The following is a 6,751-nucleotide window of genomic DNA, read 5'->3' as shown; positions in this document are numbered from 1 at the left end:
AGCACAGAGCCTGGAGCCTACTTCGAATTCTGTGAATTCGAATTCAGAGAGAGAGGGAGCTCTCTCTCTGCTCCTCCCCTGTTCACACTCTGTCCCCCCCTCTCTCTCTCCAAAATATAAATAAACCTAAAAAAAAGGTATTTTGTCCCCAAACCTATTAGCGATATCAAGGTTATATACCTGTATCAAAGTTTGCTCTTTGACCTTCCTTTCTGGTAAAGGTGCCTAAGTCCATTTTTATTCATCCTGGTGATGAGATCGTCCATGGTAAATGGAGTCCTATGAATGAGTCTCAGAAATCTTGACCTGGGAGCTGGCAAGTCAGGACTTTGTAAAGATTTTTTTACATTCTAGGTCAAATCTCTTAGCTTCCTTGGTCTTCTTTTATTGTGTGACAGGATGCTGTACTTTAGCTTATGTTCAAAATGGCAGAAGCGTAAGTTTAATTCAGTTGCCAAGAGAAGAAAGACTTAAGCTTTTCTAATTAATAGCCTCAGAGATTAGTCTATGAGTTAACAAGAACTGTTTTTGACCTAGAAACATACCAGAAACTGTTCACCAGAGGATTTGGTGGCTTGGAATGAGAGACCCTGTGACCATGGTTAGCCTTAACATGCCATGTTAGGGCATCTCAGATTTCATTTTCGGATTTCACCTGAGCGTGCTGTTGATTGGTGCTTGCTAGGACAGTTTTCCCATAATATGAATGTGGGTTGTACTGCTGTAATGCCCTTAAACAATCTCTAGTCACTGGCATCTCCTTTTATTTTAAGGCAACTCTTTTTCTTAAACCAAATTCCCAGCTTCATCAAGAAGAATCCAAAAGCAAAACTGCCAGAAATTGGCTCTTGATTGTTCCTTCCTTTATGCCTTTAAGTTGTAATTTATTGAGTCTGCACCATGTGCTAAGGAGCATAGTGTTAGGAAGTGGGAATACAGAGGAAAGTCTAACTGGCTAGCAAACACACAAAGAGATCCTCAACTAAACCAGTGCTCAAGGAAATGCAAACTAAAACAGTAGTAGGATTGAGCACCTATTGTGTGCCAGGATATAGAAGTGAATGAAATATAAATATAAATTTATATATTTTAAACACACACACACACACACACACACACACACACACACACAACAAACCCGTGTGTAGTAGATGATAAATACTCTAGATAAAAACAAAAAAGGACCTGGGGATAAAAGTGATGTAGAGGATGGAGTTTGGGAACCCTGTCTTCACTCCCACTACAGAAAGCTAGGTGCGGAATAATTGTTTCAGATTCTGTGGAGCTCCTAGGCTGAGCCACAGTAATACAGAGGCAGGGGACAGAGGCAAACAAAAGGGAACCTTGCCTTACTATATTAATGCTTCACCTGTGGAAGTACATGAATATGGATTCTGTGCTGGTGTTGTCAGCCTCAGGTGTAATTGGGAAAAATGTACTGTCCACAGTTTTAATGGACCGGAAGATGTTTCATATATGGCTGTATGTGTGGCCACATATGAGTATATGTATGTGAATTTGGGGAGACAAAATGTATCCTTAATGCTTATTACTGGAAATATGGACAGGGAACCTAGTTTTTACAATTTGGGGAGGAAACAACATTTTTTATTACTTTACATTATATCCTCCTTTTATCCCTACCCCCTGTCCCCACCTAACAATTTAAATAGTAGACTGTCAAAATTTCTATGCACAAGGATCTCTTTTTCTCTCTCTCTCTCTCTCACGTGCACATTCACACACACAGAAGTTTCAGATCAGATTTTCTACACACTGTGTTACTTTTAATTTATTAAAAGGGAAATTTCTCTCTCATGGCTAAATGTTTGTACCCTACATTTTTCTTAAGTCTGCTTTTATGACTAAGCTATAAATCTTATAAACAGAGATTTACAGTGGAAATGCCGACTTCTTTGTATTATGTCAGGTCAAAATGTCTAGCTAATTGGTATGCATTTGTTCATGCATGTGTCATAAACCAGGATTATGTTTTAGTCCAGGTCCTATATTTGACCACACATGGGGCAGATAGGTGTGGTCCAGTTCAGATGTGTTAATGTTTTTCTTTTTTTGTGGTGAATTGGGTGGTATGAGGCATTGCTTTGGAAAAGCATGTGGGGAAGGCAGGCATTTAGGATTTATGGACCTTTACTTAGCTAGTATTGCCCTTATCTTTCTTCTACCATATCGACCCGTATCCACTAGGGGACATAAGAGCACCTACTAGAAGACAAAATGAAAGCCAAACTAGATTAGAATTTTAACACTGAACTAGTATGATAGCAAAGACTCATTTTTTAGCTTCATACTTCATAAAGAAGTTACACATTATGTTTAAATTTTTTAATCATCATGATAACTTTTTAGGGCAGGATCTCAATGAGATAGTTCTTAATGAGAACTAACAAGCGGCTAACTAGCCAGTCTGTGCCATCTAACTGAGTGCATTTGTCATTAACTAAGTTCCTATGCGGTCTACTGAAGCTGTGCTGAGAATGATTCTGGATTTGCAAATTACTTTGTACAAAAAAGAATTACCTTTTAGGTTCAGGAGGTGAGATATCTGGGAAGAACATCTACCATCGGATTCCAAAGAACAAAAACCAGAAGTGGTCTATATGTTGTATCCCAGCCATCTGTTCCAGAGCTATGAATCCTGAGACTGAGCTGTAGTTAAGGGCATCACTGTTCCCAGCTTAATGATTCAGAAACTTAGGTATTTTTATTTATTTACCATTCTTTTTTCTTTTCTTTTAAGATATAATCTACAAACAAAAAAGGGCAAAGTGATACAGTGCAATAAGTTTTGACATGTGTAATCCATGCATATCAAGATGTAGAACTTTCCTCTCATCCCAGAAAATTTACAACTGTCCCTTCTCACACTCAGAACACGCATGTTTTCACCATAGATTAGTTTTGTCTGTTTTAGAATTTTACATAAATGGAATCATATAATGTATAGTCTTGCACCCGAGTTCTTCCAGTCAGCTTAACATGTGTGAGATTCATCCATGTTTTTGGATGTATCGGTAGTTCTTTTTAGTGCAGAATAGTATTCCATAATATGAACATAACTACATTTTTAACCCATTCTCTTATTAATGGACACCTGGGCTATTCCTAGTTTGGGGGGTTTTCTGTTTTTTCTTATTAGTCAATAAAACTGCCATAAATATTTTGTACAAGGTTTGGGAGAACATATTTAAAATTTTCCCTTAGATGAAAAAAATTTTTTTTTCTCTTAGGTAAAAACAATTAACAATTGAATTGCTACAGGTATTTTGAAGCTCTGTAATTAGGTAATAAGCATTTTGTGTTGAAGTCTTTTTTGTCTAATATTAATATATCCACTCTAGTCTTCGTAGTCTTAATATTTGCATAGTATATTTGTTTCGATCATTTTACCTCCAACCAATTTGTTTATAATTTACTGTATGTCTCTTGTTAATTGACAATCTTTGCCTTTTAATAGAAACATTTACTTCATTAACATTTAGTGTACTAATATGATTGAATTAAAATTTACAATTTTGCTATTTGTTTTCTATATATCCCATCTGTTTTCTATCCTTTCTTCCTTTTCTGCTTTATTTTAACAGAAAATGAAATAATTTTTAGTTTTCTGTTTTAACTCTTTTAGTAACTTTTCATCTGTACTTCTTGGCTTTTTTTTTTTTTTTTTTGGTGGTCACTCTAGTGATTATAATTTATATTCTTTTCATAGTCTGCTGAGAGTTAATATTATACCACCTCACTACCCTTCATTCTTTGTGTGATTATTTTCATATATATATCCCAAACTATTCTGTAATTTTTGCTTTGAATGGTCGTATGTCTTTTAAATAAAATTAGAACATAATTATATATTTATCATATTTACCATCTGGTATCAATTTTCCTTAGTCTGAAGAATTCCCTTTAACATTTTTTATAGTGCTAATCTGCTGGCAGTGAGTTCTCATCTACCTTAAAGTGCCTTTATTTTTCCTTCTTTGAAAGATACAGAATTTGGTGTTTTTAACTTTGAGTCTTATTTTTTAATGCAGCACCTTATTTTTTTTTTATTTTTTTTAATGCTTATTTTTAATTTTTTTAATTTATTTTATTTTTTTTTAATATATGAAATTTATTGTCAAATTGGTTTCCATACAACACCCAGTGCTCATCCCAAAAGGTGCCCCCCTCAATACCCATCACCCCCCCCCCCCCCCCCCCCCCCCCCCCCCCCACCCCCCCGTTTTTTTTCTTTTTTTTAAAATTTCTTTTTTTTTTGCCCTCCCCCCCTCTCTCCTTTTTTTTTTTTTTTTTTTCCTTCCCCTCCCCCATGGGTTTCTGTTAAGTTTCTCAGGATCCACATAAGAGAATGCAGCACTTTAAAGATGTCATTTCTTCATCTCTGGCCTCTGTTGTTTCTGATAAGAAGTTAGCCATTTCTCCTGTTGTTCCTCATATGCAATGTGTCCTTTCTTTCTGTCTGCTTTTATAATTTTCTCTCTCTTTATTTTCCTGTAGTTTGACTATCATATCCATAGATGTGGCTTTCTTAATATTTATCCTTCGTAAGATTCTTCACTGAGCTTCTCTGTTGTATACATTAAGTTTTTCAAAATATTTTGGGAATTTTGGTCATGACTTTTTCAAATTCTCTCTTCTTTTCAATTACACCTATTTAAATGTTTTGATATTGTCACACAGGCTGTGAAGGCTCTACTTTATTTCTGTTCTTCAGACAGAATGATTTCTGTTGATCTCCCTTTTTTCTGCTTATCTCCAGTCTGCTGTTAAACCCGTCCAGTAAGTTTTTCATTTCAGATACTATGTTCTCAGGTCTAGAATTTCCATTTTGTTATTTATAGTTTCCATTTATCTTCTGCTATTTCATATCTATTCATTTATGACCATATTTCCTTTGCATGAGTGAAAGTTCCTGTCTACTGTTTTCAATATCTGGGTTTATCCAAGGTTGGTTTCTATTTATTGATGGTTCTCCATGCCCATTCTGTTATGGGGCATATTTGCCTGCTTCTTTGTCTAGTTATTTTTTTATTGTATGGTGGACATTGTGATGATGTTGAGATTACAAATTCTGTTGTCTTCTTTTAAATAGTATTGAATTTTATTCCAGCAATCAGTTAATTTTCTGTCACATCAGATTGAATCTTATGAGGAGTGTTGTGGGTTTTTTGTAATAAACTTCAAACTTTTTAAAAACTTTATTTCTAGAACAGTTTTTAGATTCATAGCAAAATTGAATGGAAAGACAGTTTTCATATCCTCTTTGTCCCCACATATGCACTATCTTCCTGTCAACTTCCTGCACCAGAATGGTACATTTATTACAATTGACACATTAATATCGCCCAAAGTCCACAGTTTATATGAAGATTCTCTTTTGGTATAATACATTCTGTGGGTCTTGACAACTGTTTAGTGACATGTATCCACCATTATAGTATACAAAGCAGTTTTACTACCCTAAAAATCCTCTGTGCTGTGCTGATTCCTCCCTCTTTTCCTGATAATCACTGGTCTTTGTATTATCTCCATAGTTTTTCATTTTCCATAATTCGATAGAGGTAGAACCATATAATGTGTAGCCTTTTTAGATTGGCTTCTTTCACATAGTAATATGCATTTAAGGTTCCTCCGAATCTTACCAGGGCTTGATGGCACATTTCTCCTTAGCAGTGATTAATATTCCATTGGCTGGATGTGCCAGTTTATCCATTTACCTCCTGCAGAACATCTTGGTTGCTTTTGTGTCGTGACAGATAGTCCCCTATTTGTAGTGGTTTCACTTAGGATTTTTCAACTTTAAGATGGTGTGAAAGCAATACACATTCCGTAGAAACCATACTTGGAATTTTGAGTTTTCATCTCTTCCTGAGCTAGCAACATGGGGTATGATGCTCTCGTGATACTGGGCAGCTGTAGCAAGCACAGCTCCCAGTTAGCCACATGAGCCTGAGGGTAAACAACAAGGCTTACAACCATTCTGTACCCATACAGACATTCTGTTTTTCACTTTCAGGACAGTATTTAATGAATTACAGGAGATATTTAACACTTTATTATAAAACAGTTTTTGTGTTAGATGATTTTGCCCAGCTGTAGGCTAATGTAAGTGTTCTGAACATGTTTAAGGTAGGCTGGGCTAAGCTATCATGTTCAGTAGGTTAGGTGGATTCAATGCACTTTTGACCTAGTGATATTTTCAACTTCCGGTAGGCATATCGGGATGTAACGCCATCGTAATTCAAGTAAGGTCTGTATAAATAAATCTGCTGTTTTCTGGAGGGGATTGTAGAGAATTGGTATAATTTCTCCCTCAAATGTTTCGTAGAATACACCAGTGAATTTATCTGGACAAGGATTACTTAATAAACTTTGTTAGGATGGGTGTAGAGTCACCCCCTACTCTAGAACTACAATAGCTCCACTTTTTTTTTATATGAAATTTATTGTCAAATTGGTTTCCATACAACACCCAGTGCTCATCCCAAAGGATACAGGAGTGCTGATGCATAGGGGCACTTGTACCCCAATGTTTATAGCAGCACTTTCAACAAGAGCCAAATTATGGAAAGAGCCTAAATGTCCATCAACTGATTAATGGATACAATAGCCCCACTTCTAAGGCCTGTCCATTCTAGAGTGTTATTGGAGTATCTGGGTGTTCATTGAGGTTTCTCCACTGTTGGCTGATAGGGACATTCTGTGTCTCCCAGCTCTGTGCATTTTCAGA

General features: G+C 36.0%; 1 protein-coding gene across 2 annotated transcripts in view; it reads left to right on the top strand.

Moving 5' to 3' along the window:
- The window catches only part of SRBD1 (S1 RNA binding domain 1), a 198,482-nt gene that overhangs the window by 154,775 nt on the left and 36,956 nt on the right, over nucleotides 1-6,751 (top strand). The window lies entirely within an intron of this gene.

The sequence above is a fragment of the Panthera uncia genome, assembly GCF_023721935.1.
Source record: "Panthera uncia isolate 11264 chromosome A3 unlocalized genomic scaffold, Puncia_PCG_1.0 HiC_scaffold_11, whole genome shotgun sequence".
Taxonomy (NCBI): Eukaryota; Metazoa; Chordata; class Mammalia; order Carnivora; family Felidae; genus Panthera; species Panthera uncia.
Note: the sequence above shows the minus strand (reverse complement) of the source record. Positions and strands in the feature narration are given on the sequence as shown.